Below are 12907 nucleotides of genomic sequence, written 5' to 3' on the forward strand. Positions count from 1 at the left end.
GCACAGACTTGTCTCTGTTTGTTCAGACCTGCGTCTAGTTGTTTATGCAAAGAAATCTGAAGTGCCTGTTTATTCATAATGTTCATGTCAGTAAGGCTATGGCTTTGGCTGTAATTTCAGCAAGGTATGTAACTGCAAGTGTTTGGATTTTTTCAGTACAACCTTTTTGTCAAATTAAAACAGTTCAAAAGCCAAAATCTTTAAAAATGGTGAAATGAATGATTTACCCGTTCCTGATGTGTGAGAACAGCAATTAATCATATCTAGTATAAACATATTATTATTTGGCCAAATTAAAAGGAGAAATATCATTATTATTTACATAATCCAGAGGAGGAAAACAGGTCTCAGAGAGGTCAAACAAGAGGTGACCCAGCATGTGTGAGGTCAGTCTTCCAAGAATTAATATTTGGCACATGAAAGCAGACTGATATTTTTACATTTATTTTTTCTCCAGAGATACTCAACATCCACAGCTTGCCTTGAAATTACTGGGAAAAATCAGTCTGTGTTTGTTACCCATTTGTACTTCTAAATAGATAAGTAACTTCTGGTTCAGCAGTTTGCGCTAAGCAACTTGCATACAGAGAATTCACACCTAACTCTTATGAAGAAATAGAAATTGGTATCCATGATTGAAAATCATGTTTACATCCAGTTTTATTGAAAGCATCTGGTTACCGGGGAGTGACAGAATGAAAGCAGTAGCTTTGCTCTGTTGCTCTGTTTGAATCTACCAGTTTCCACAGTTGCCTTGCTGGTGTTTTTTCTGATTTTTGTGCTAGGTTTGCTCACAGCTGCAAAAAAAAGCTGGCTGTGGGGTCTGTGCAGTACAGCTTTTCTGAGGCAAAGCTTCCTAACCCACTGACATGTCATTCTCATTTGGCTCATCTCTTGCTAGTGAAAAACACACTCCACATTTGGGGCTGAGACTCTACACAAGCCCCAGGAAGAAGACTATGCACTTGGATTCCAAGGGACTGGATGAAGCAAATTGCAGCATTTCCCATCACTCAAGAGCACCCAGCTGTAATCAGCACCCCCATTGCACCTCCCACCCACTTCTAGGTGAGTCAAAGTCCCAGAATACCAATTGCCCAGCGGAAGGAAGCAATGAATTTCCTTCATACATCATCAGCTGGGACCGGGATCTAAAACCTTTTGGGAACAGCCTCCAGATGGACATTAGACTGGAACTGGAGTGTTCCCAAAGATTTGAAGAACCCCCCTAAGCCCTCAACCAAGGTGCATTCCTGGTTACCCATTCCTAATGCAAGTACTAAGTCACTAATTCCCAAGACAGTTCTCAACTGGACCAAATAACTTTTGCCAAATATGATGTTCAGTGTTGCTTTTACTCACAACAAGGCATACTGTAGTAGCTCCATAGCCGTGTAACTAGAGCTAGTTGCTTTTACTGTAGGTTCTGATAAGAAAGGACATAGACCTCTGTTTAGGCAGCTCCACGATAAACAGTTAATCAAGCTCACTTCTTTGGCTGTGTAGGGCATGCCTAAGATCCTTCCTTTCCTTCCCCACTCCCCAGGGTACTGGCAGAATTTTGCTGAAAAGCGGCATGGCACAGTGTGGACTAGATCTGCTACAGAACAGAGATTATTAGTGCAGTTCACCCGCCTCTTCCAAATATCACAGCTGTCTTCACATTTTGAAAAGCAATTAAAATCAACGGCACGTAACATATTACAGATGTAGCAAACATTTCCCTTGGCCATGGCAAACAGCCCTGGGAACTCTAAACTGCAAACAACAGCCCCTCCTCCTGTTTGCAATGGGGATGCACGTTTAGGTTCAACGCAGCGGAAGCGATTTTCTCCCAATTTTTTGTGTGTCCTTTGTCAGCCACCTAGGGAGCCACAACCTCCAGAGTATGGTATTTAGAAAAATTAAGTCCCCTGAGCAAACTGGGGCTTATTGTTCTGGAGTTTATGAAAAGCATAAACTCTAGTAGAAACAAGTATTAATCATGGATTGCTGAGAGGGATACACACCCTGCATAGTATTCATTTCTCACTGGCTACAGGTTTGTCTGGTTAATCCCACACACTGATATTCATTAGCTAAATGAATACACCCACAGCAAGAACAGAATGAATTTGCGGGGTTGTTAGTTGGCATAACTTCAGTGACTGTTAACAAGTCTTCATTCTTTATATACCAGTTGTCAGTCATAGCCCAGTATGTGACTTATAGGAGAGATAAGTGCTATCATCATCTTGCAAATGAAGAGAGAGAAGCAAGAAGCGTAGGGCTCGTCTGAGGCCACTATGCAGCAAGCAACTGAAAATCTGACAGCTTCAGGCCCATATTTACAAATGTAAATTGTCTAATGTCGTGGGTCTTGTCTTACTGGTCCCAACTCTTGCAAGGTACCTTAGTTCACAAACAGATCCTTTATTTGGAAATAACTTTTCAAGAATGATCTCTCACAGCCCGCGTTACGTTTAAACTGGATGTTGCCACAGAAATGTGCCGTGTTTCATGGTGTATTATCCCTTTGCTCTTTGATCAAGTCCTCTTTCGTGTTGAGTTTGCAATTAAGTGTCTTGCAGATCCCAATTTTGATTGGATCTGTTGATTACTTGCCAGGGTGCTGCAGGAATTGGGCTGCGAAGGGCGGTGATTTGTTGGAGGAAGGCAAGCACCACAGCCAGACGGTTCCTCATACACCTCAGAGCCGTACCAAACCTTATGGCTGGGCAGGGCCTGAGGTATCTTCTGCGCCGCGGGCTGTGCTTGGGGCTGCGCTGGGGTAGAGCTTGGGTTTTAGATTTACAGCAATCTTGAGCTGCTGTTAGGATAGCAGAAAATCCAAACCGACGTAACTTGTGCAGCCTGCTTAAACCCACAGATCTCATTTTAAATCTGTCAGTGTAAATGTTTGAACGAGTTTGAACAGGTTCTGCCCTTAAAATTTTTGCGTAAAATGTCATAGACTGATAAGGACACAAAGTACAGCTCAAAAACGTCTCCGCCCTGTATGATTTTGAACACCTTACCCGTAAAAATAACTCCTTTTGTGGCTTTGGCCACACCTGAGCAGCAGGCAGAAAACAGTCTGCCAGCGCCGGCAGGTGCCAGCCCGCCGAGTCCAGGGGCCCGGCGGGGCTTCGGGGTTCGGGCCCAGCCGGCCCCGGACTCCCGAGTTCCCGGGTTCCCGCCGCCCAGCGCGGGCCGCGGCGGACGGGAGGCGGCACCGGCCGGGGGCGCCCCCTGGCGGCCGCCGCCGGGCCCGGCCCGGCCCCCCGCTCCCCGTCGCCCCGCCCCGCCCCTCCCCGCCGTGCTGCCCTGCTGTCCGGGATCGAGTGGGCCTCGCACTCGCGTCCGAGTGTTCCCATCACTCCTCCAGGTGTACGGAAGGTAGTTGCTGTTGGGCTTCTCAGAGCGCTGTAGTCTTTCTCGCCCCGGGTCACGCGTGTCAGACACCCCCCCGGGTCACTCCCCTTCGCTGCTTGTGCTGTTACCCAACAGTGTGTTTATGAAAGCACACGGCCTGTTTACAGCAAAGCCTCTCGTGGGACCAGGATTTAACATTTTGAGCCGGTTAGGAAATGGCAAAGAGAATTGCATTACGGCAGATATGTGTGTGTTCTGCAGAGGGGAAGGTTGGAAAAGGCTTTAAAGCTCCCTCAGGCTTCAGAGGAAAAGGATGTATCAATAAATATAAACCAAGTGAGAAAATCGTGCAAAAAATTACTCTGAAGGTGGCAGGCACTTTGATATCTTAGGATGGGTTCCCTCAGTTCTCTCAGGGGCTGCATTACCTCTGCTGAGGGCTGTGATCAGTTTGTGCAGGCCCAGCTGACAGCCGGGGGGAGCATTCGGAGCCCTGCTCGGGATTATGAGATTTTACCCAACTCCTTCAGGAAGTACCAGCCCAGCCCACGCTGCCCTCATCCCCCAGGGCTCAGGCCCCGGGGTGGGAATGGTTGTGAGTGCTGCTTATGAGTTGGTAGAGGTCAGGGCGGACTGCTTGGGAGGAGTGTGTTTCTGTAGGCAAGACTGGTCCTGATGTACTTTTGGGAAGCCCAGGGCGGCAGCAGGGATGTGAGGAACTCTGGAGGACCATGTCACCCTGTTGTTCTAAGACATATTAGCCTGATACCTAGCAAGTCTGAAGTTACCTGGCTTGGTGAATTCCAGGGGAAAATACCAGGACTAGCTTCCTAATGGAAAGTATATGTTTATGGCATTTAACACAGTTGCCTTCTCTTCTTTCTTCCTCTGAATCCCCTTGTTATTTTATATGCAAGTTTTACATTGCTTTCATTTGTTTCCTTTGGAGGAAGTTTACTTAATCTTCTCTGGAAGTCCCAGTTTACTTAATCTTCTCTGTTAGAGCGGTGTTCCATATACTTGGCTGTCCTTGTTGCCCTTCTTACTTGTGAATAGTAATGACCAGCTAAGAGTCCGTCACTTCATACATGAAGCTGGGATATTTTTTCCACTGGAGCATCACTTGACATGCATCTGCAATAAATGTTAGTGTGGGCAAATGAGAAGCATCAGAAAAAAGCAAGAGTGGAAAAGTGTGGGATGCTGCCTTCTGGGGGCAGTGTGTGCTTGTGTAATTACAGTAACCATGATCAACTTTATTTCTCAAGTGCAAACTGTGGGCTTGTTGTTTCAATAATTCCTCTAATGCTGGAACTACCTCCCCATCAGATCTAGTCTGACTCTTTACACCTCCTGTGCTCATTAACAGTGGAGTCATTACTTGAGAAATTAAGTAAATACTTCCCTTACCACCACCTCCAGTTCCCAGAGTTTTGTCTCTTTTTACTTTAGGTATCTTTGGAGTATTTTTTCTTTTTTTTCTCAATACATAGGCATGTTGATTTTTCCCTTATTACCCTCCTAGTAGCTATTTGGAGGGACCCTATAGAGATACCCTTTGTGGAGGTTGAGCTTTCAGTAAAGGTTATCTAGGCAAACTGCTAAAACCAGCAGTTAGAGGTTCTCCTGCCTGTAGCGTGACACATGACAGAAGAAAGTGGCACCTTCAGCCTCGAAAACCTTAATTCACAGCAGACTTCTCCTGGGTGCTGAAAGATATGCTTTGGGGTCTTTGATTTCTCCTCTGTTGCAGTGTATATACCAACACAGTATAGCATAATTATTTTCTGAAAAATACAAGAAATTAGTAATTGAGATAGGTTGGTTTGTTTGTTGTAGTACATCCTCATGCCTGTAAATCTTTTGCATTAGAAGCTTTCTGAGATGGACACAAAAAGAATGAGTACCTCATAGCTAGCCCAGCCTGATGTTAAATTTGCAGTAATTTTCAGGAAAAATTACTTAATTATGGTGGGATTATGGGGTATGCATCCACATTTTGCCTTGTGTTTTTCCCCCTCCTTTTTACATGTAATATTAAAAGACTGTTTTAAATAGATTCTTAGAAATTTAATTTTAAAATATGTACTTGGCTATCTTGTATAAATCAGGTCTTTTCCTCAAATATGTTCATGGATATCTGTCAATTCTCCTTTAAATAGCTAAAAAATACTGAGTGATAGAGATAATTTCATAAGTGCCAAAAATCTCTTTAAACCTAGTAAAATGAATCTGAATGATGGTTTCTGATTTCTCCATTGAGGTAAACGACACAGAAAAGGGAGAGATAAATTTCTTCTGAGCCCTTTCTCTAAATAGTTTTATGCCTGGATTAGGAGGTCTGCCTATGTAATGATGTCCAGGCATGACTCATTACTGCAACTCTCTTATTATCTCATTTTGTTGTACATCACTATGTAAATACTTGCTGTCCTGTGCAAGTAAGTAGCCCATCTCCAAAGAGTTCTGTTTACCTCCAAGAAGGCACAATAACCATTCAGTAGAGATGATTTATGATGAAAAGGCAGGGTCACCTGCTTCAAGATCCTATTATAAGGTTAGACTTAAACAAGGGAACACTGGTAAATGAGCCCAAAGAGGGTTTTATGGGCTCAGAACACAAAAAAAAGCAGAAGTTGCAATGTCAAGAGTAAGACACACAGACCTACAGCTGAAGCTGATTGAAAGGAATATAGTTTTGCAATGTGGGTAGTTCATAACCCCTTAAACTGAAAGTGTTTTCTTAGATAATTAAACCACAGGATTAAATAGTCTAAAATGACTGTTGTGGATGTGATTTTAATTCTCAGGCAGTCTAGAGATCTTGGCGAGTGGGGTCTTTACACCTGGGAGGGATTTATGTGTCCAGTTACCCAGCCTTAGGCAGGGTTACAGGTAAGTGACCTTTGCAGTGAGCGTGCACCGCTGCCTTCGCGGTCAGGCCTGGCAGCACTGCCACAGGGCCAGGGTGACTGCAGACCCCAGGTGTCTCTGGGCAACATTTTCTTGAGGACACCTGAGTATCTCATATATGTGACTGGTGATCAAAACTCTTCCAGTACAACATGAAGCTCAGCTGAGGCTCTCCTACTTTCCTTTCTACTAACATTTTTTGACTGTTAAGGAAGAAGTCTGAAGCCATTTGGTTTGGACTGTCTTTCATGGATTTATGTACTGTGATCTCCTGATGACGTTTCCTTTTCACTGCTGTCTGTAGGACTTGAGATCTTGCCATACTGATGCTTGTTTTATAAATGCTAAATTGCATTGATAATACATTGCTATTTCTCCCACAGTGGCCTTTCATTTTTTTGAGTCAGTAGTAGCAGGACTGTTCTTGTAGTCACTGAAATTTTTCACTTTCCTTGCCTTCCATTCAGATATCCCACATCTGTTTCAACTGTATGTAGCTTGCATATTTTTCCTTGCTGCTTCTTAAATCTTTACTATCACAAAACGTCCCATATACATTACCGGCTGGCCTTCACAGACTAAGTACTCAGCACTGTTTCTCTTCCCTTTCAGTTGTGCTGGATGGACTCACATGGGGATAAGTTCCCACAAGCATCATTCCCAAAGGGCACATGTGCTTCCAAGGTGGTCCTGAAAGCTGCAGGCAAGTCCTGCACGTCGCTTGTCTTCTGCTCCTGTTCCTAAAATAGTTCCAGAAGCTAAATCAATTCCAGAAGCAACTTACATGGACAGGGTTCCACACAGGCCCAGCACGTGCAGGACGTTGTTGACTGCCAGCCTGTTCTAGCATTTGGAGAAGTTATGCTGGAAACTTGAATTCTGCATGTCATTGTTGCTGGGTCTCGTTGCACTAGCCTAAGGCTAGAGGAACTGTGCGTTGTGTGTTTGAATAAAACATTTTACTAAAGTGGTGGAATGGTAGACTTGGGACAACCAGAAACCATTGATATTAAGTATCCTTTTCATTTAATACAACACTTTCTATTGTACTGGCTATACACTTTGTAATTAACAAAGTTTTAGCTCCAGAAAGGCGTTGCATATGCAGGAGGCTGGCTCCTTGTCTCTGGCAATCAGATAAATTTCTGTGAGGTTTGGTCTGTTAGCAGGTGGACAAACAAGTATATATAAATTTAATTCACAAAGTGTGCATGGTGACTCTAAAACAGCCACATCTCTAAAACAGCTGGGCAGCAATCAGAGCTCAAAACTGTGTCCATCACAATGTTTCATATACAGAAAGGAACAAACGTTATTCATAGTAAAGCAGGTCTGTTAGTGGTATTGGACAGTCACATGTGCCCCAAAAACTGGTGATCTAGGCAGCCACCTTCGTGATATCAGTGTTGGTAAATATACTTTAGAAAATGCTGAAGAAACTCTTTCAGTTACCAAGTAGTGCATACTATCCCAAGGGAACAAGAGGATTATAACCTCTAGACAAAAGGATGAAGATATAGATTGAAATAAATAGGCAATATCTAGGTTTAGAGAGTGTCTAAGTTGTTGACAAAAAAATATGGGCATGATATGAAGCTATCCTCAAAGCAAGAGAAATGGAATCATATGGGAGCTCCAAAAGTTGTATTTGTGCCTGATAAAATTCTGAGTTTCACTCTCTAATGGTATTTCTAGTGACATACAAGTAGGTTTTTAGCTCCTCTGTTCCCCCTTGCTGAAGGGAAGGGCAAACTAGGAATAGGATTTTCAAGTCCTCAACTGGCATCATTCATCAAATGAATTACACTGGCTCCTGGGCCAACGCCATCCCAGCCCTCGGCTTGGGGGCCATCCAGTGAAGTCAGAGACAATCCAGACTGTGCTTTCACCTACCACCATGCTTGCCTAGGAGCAGAGACAGATGCCAAAGCTGAGACAGATGTTATTTCTATGGATTTTCTTTACTGCCAGCAGGTGTGATTTCCATGGGGAGCTTGCTCTTCCCTTGAGAATGACAGTCCAGTGCTACAGCCGCGTGGGATCATAGAGTGCACATCCTCTTCCATACTCACTCTGAGCCAAAAGCTAAATGAAGTTTGCCCCATAATTGTATCATCAGCATTTAATTTCTCATGTAAACATAAAATGTTTTGTCACTTTCTCTGACACACCCACTAGCCTATCCTTCTTTGCTGTAGGGAGCTCACTTTAAGCCAGTTCCTCCTTGTTGTCTCTGGATCCTTGGCCTTTACAGATTCTGACTTTTTTTGTGTGTGTCTTGAAATACATATATATAAACAGCTTCAATCTTTCCTTGCACAGTTTATGGTATCTCTCTGCTTTTGTTCCCATTTATGGGACTGTAGTACCTACATACAGATAGGCTATGCACCATCCAGTTGCATGTACACATGCACACCTCAGCATGAGTCACCTTACACATCTTTGTGACCAGAAACACAGTTCTGCTTCATGCATTCGCATGCACTTCTGTGATTTGCAGGTATTCAAGAAACAAACAGCTGCGAGCTAGCATCTTACTCAGCTGCGGTGATGTATTTTTCACTAGTACTTTTCAAATGTAACATAAGGTCATTAAACATGGAAATAATACCCTCCTCTGCAGTAGAGAAATTCCTTTAGCTACTTTGAGGGCTTCTAAATGTGCAAATATTTGTGTTTCCACAGTCAGGTGTATTTGACTCCTGCCCTTCAAAGGCAGGAAGTCTGTGTCACTGCAGACTCCCAGTGGTGGATTCTTAATGGGGATCCCAACCCAAACTGACAGATCTTGGGTGTAATTTTTTTAGCCTGTCAAGAACCATCTTTTTTTCTTTTGCATTTTAGCTTTATTAACAATATACCAGGAACATAGTACACTCAGAAGGAGGCATAGAAAACAGTAACATTCGCAGCCACTCCACAGGAAAGTGTTGTAGGAGAACAACAAAGGTTTAGTGAGTTTTTAATTGTGAATGGTATGCTATGCTGAAGGCACAGTTCTGAGGAGAAATCTGGTGAGAGCTGCATGTGTAATTCAGAGTGGCACCACTGCATTACCTTCACGCAAAATCAAGATCAATAGGAAAGTGTCTGCAGCTGTTCATGTTGGAGGAACAATCTGAATTCTGCCTTTCTGTGGTGGCTGCACTCCCATGAGGTCATGAGAGAGTCACTGTCCCACTCTCTGCCTCATTTCTCTCATTGTAAAACATGATTTACTTTACTTACTCCCACAGGTTTTGTGACTGTTAATGGGGAGTGTAAATCACTGTTTTACTATTGCTCTGGCTGGGTAATCAGACCCATCTTTCTCACTGCATGTCCTCTGTTTATCACATGCAGGCAGAACTGAACCCTGGAGAAACTGGAGAGTCCAGCTACTGGGTGGAGGCCTCACTGTGGTTCTCAAATACCCTCTTGCTGCACTTGTTGGCTCAGGCTGTGTTTGTAAACACTCACAGGCCCTCTGCTTTGGATTGTTCCTTGGAGCCAGATTTTCTTTTGATGTTAAACAGATGTGTGTGTTAATTAATTTATTTTACTCAGGATAGGAAATTGCTGCCAATGTTCTTTGAAGAGTCCTGTGAGCCATCTCTCCCCTCACATAAACATTCAGGCAATTTTGGTTAAAGTGTTTATTTTTTTTAACTATGCATAAATGTTAATCTGGCTGTTTTACAGCGGAGAGGTTTTACAGGCTCCTTTAAAAATGTCAAGGTCATGTTTAAACAGTTACTGTTTAAATTGAGGAGATGAAGCACTGGACCAAGAGGATTCAGAGATGAAAAAATGAAAACCAGTATTTTCTGCCAACAGGTGTTATTTGAAAGTTTAGTGCTGGTGAAAGTGATGGGGAAATACTTTGGAGACTGATTGTTTCTGCATCTACTCCTTTGTACTTGTACCGTGGACACTTAGTGAAAATACACCCTTCCTGCCTTAGTCCTAAATTGAAAGGACTTCTGCCCGGTGATGGCAGGAAAGCACGGCTCTGTAAACGTTGACTTCCTGAGACTGCCAGGAGGGGCCAGTTCATGCCAATTACAGCAGGGACATTTGTGATGTGAAAGTACTCTACTTCATGGTTTAGAATGGTCTAGGAGGCTGTGATGATTAAATGTTGCTTGTGAGGTCTCCCAGATTCAGAGTAATCTCTCAGGAGAAAAGGACTGAGAATCCTAGTGCTAGATGATTATGTTATTTTGCATATTATAATGCTGCACTCCCACTTGGCTAAGGAGCACAGGGCGCTTCTTTTCAAAACCCTAAACTTTCAAACTGCAAGTTTGACAAAAATAACCAAGCCTTATGGAATGCTATTAAGTTATATTTAAGATGGAAGAAAGCAAACCCCTGTATTTTTAAAAATTACCTTCTCTTTTTATGATAACATTAAATAACTCTGGTCTTGGTTTGATGTTGAATTGGTAGGATGTTATGATTTGAGACCTGATGCAGTTCAAACTGATCAGTCTATCACATGCTACCAGATGTGCACAGTGTTTTACCAAACAAGACCAGACAGATGCCTTGTTCTGGAGAGACTGCAGTTTGAGACTGATCTTTCAAGATACTGTATGACGGCAGATTCCCCAAGGGAATGATTTGGTCTCTTTGTAATCTCAAGTGTCTGCATACACTTCAGCGTGTCTGGTGTCTAGCACTGTTAATCTAGGACAATAATCCACAGCCATTTAAATCAAGACCTAACTGAGAACTTAATGGAAAAAGTTTAGTATCTCCCCAAGGACTGTGCCATAAATTCAACTGAGATGACATGAGGAAGGAATTGCAAGATGCATAGTGTGAGATATATTAAGTTTATCTTTAATTGGAGTAGAATTCAAACAGAGCTGGTAATGGCCAAATGTTATGATGACTTTGGTGGTGAGAGTTAAATCTGAGGTTTTCCCAGTGATCTGTGCTCCATTTTAAAAAGCAAAGAAACAAAATTTGTTGTGGCTGGCACTAAATGGAAGTCTTTTTTTTAGCAGTAGCAATAGATGGCAATGACTGATCCACAGAAACCAAACAGCTCATTTCTCATTCCTTTTGGTTATGGGTGACCCACAGCAATGAGGGAGTTGCTTGTTCATATTCTCAACACTGAAAGACAGCATTCAGCTCATGAGGACTGTCTATCCATCAACTTTCTTGCAGTATTAGCCTTCCCCTTGACAGAGACCTTATTTAAAAAAAAGAGGGAGACCCCACCCCATGATGTGGCATTAGTTTTCAGTGATCAATACCATTCAGTATGGTTTAGGTATAATGCCATACAATAATTTAAGTTGGTGGAGATATCTGGGATACAGGGAGAAATCCATGTTCATCCTTTATGTAACAGTCATTGAGTCACACAATCTTGTTTAAACAAACAGTGTGAATCTTAAAATAGCCTCTGGACATTCCACTGTGATGGCCATATTCAAATGAATGTTCAAGATGTTTCCCCACTATCGTATACCCACACAGTAACCCTTCAGTGACAGCAGAGCCATCTAGAGACAGTATTAAGCTACACTTGGCACTGAGCACACAGATCTGTTCACTTGCTCTGGTGAAGCAGGCAAATCTGCTTGTCTGTTGTCCCCCCACCAAGGGAGGCAATAGACATGAAACATTTTGAGGCTAAGCTCATCTGAGGGTGATTTTAACATACCAGTTATTGTTACTGGATAATTATTAGAGGAATTAATGGAACACGACCTTGTTGCCATATAAATGGTGGGAAACCCTGCTCTTCAACTGATTAACAATTGACATTGGCCAGTTTCAAGAAGATAGGAATGAAAATTCAAAATTCTTTGAATGCAGTATTATTATTATCGCTGTAGATACAGAACTAGAGGAAATTGTTCTTACTGCTCAGAACATTTGTCTGATTTCTGTAACCCTCGCTGGTGTTTCCTATAGTGTCTTACTGATACATTTCAAAGGATAGTTTAGATACGATGAAAGCATAAATATTTTGTGGAACTGATCAGTTAAGAGAGCAGCCAGTAAACATTGGAGCTGAGCACTCAGAAATTGTTTAGTGGCGTCTCTCTAGCAAAGAAAGCTTCAAAGAGGAGGCTGGAAAGGCTACTCTTCTGGAGCTCACTCAGTTTCTAACCTAGAGCTCAGGCTAGTATTGGAGGGACTTGGATTTTCATGAGATGAGAAACATAAATTCAGGCTGCTGCAGCCCCTTCTTGTATGGGTCTGCGGGTGAAGTACTCAGCTCTTCAAGATTGTCGATGTGTTATCTTCCACAAGGCTTTGACTATATCATGTGTACTTGTGCAGGAATCCAGAACAGGCTGTGAAATCGGTTAATAAAACTGGTATTGATCCCTCAGTAGAGGTAGGATGAGACTCCAGAGAAAAGACTGTGTGGAGTGAGCTTATGGCAGCTAAATAAGATGAATGTGTACTGAATGCTTCCCTTTCCTAGTTGGGGACCTAACTTGTACGTCTGAAATCCAAACTTGCAAGCACTTCAAGCTGAGAGGAGAATACCTCATGTCTAAGTGGCTTGCAAAACTCCCAGTGAAAGGCATGTGTCCCCATGAGTCACTGGGGGAGCTGGGGAACCAGTCAGTCCATCAGCAGGCACACAGGGCCTGCCCAGGGGCACCCAGGCACTGAGATCCTG

The 12907-nt window shown here is 43.0% G+C and overlaps 1 long non-coding RNA gene across 1 annotated transcript in view; it reads left to right on the plus strand.

Moving 5' to 3' along the window:
- LOC141945870 (uncharacterized) overlaps positions 1–7222 on the plus strand; it is a 124922-nt gene extending 117700 nt beyond the window's left edge. The window contains exon 4 of the long non-coding RNA XR_012629657.1: positions 6880–7222. This is a non-coding gene — a long non-coding RNA (uncharacterized LOC141945870). The remainder of the gene's footprint in view (positions 1–6879) is intronic.
- Positions 7223–12907: the final 5685 nt, after the last annotated feature.

Source organism: Strix uralensis, chromosome 7 (assembly GCF_047716275.1).
Source record: "Strix uralensis isolate ZFMK-TIS-50842 chromosome 7, bStrUra1, whole genome shotgun sequence".
Lineage (NCBI taxonomy): Eukaryota > Metazoa > Chordata > Aves > Strigiformes > Strigidae > Strix > Strix uralensis.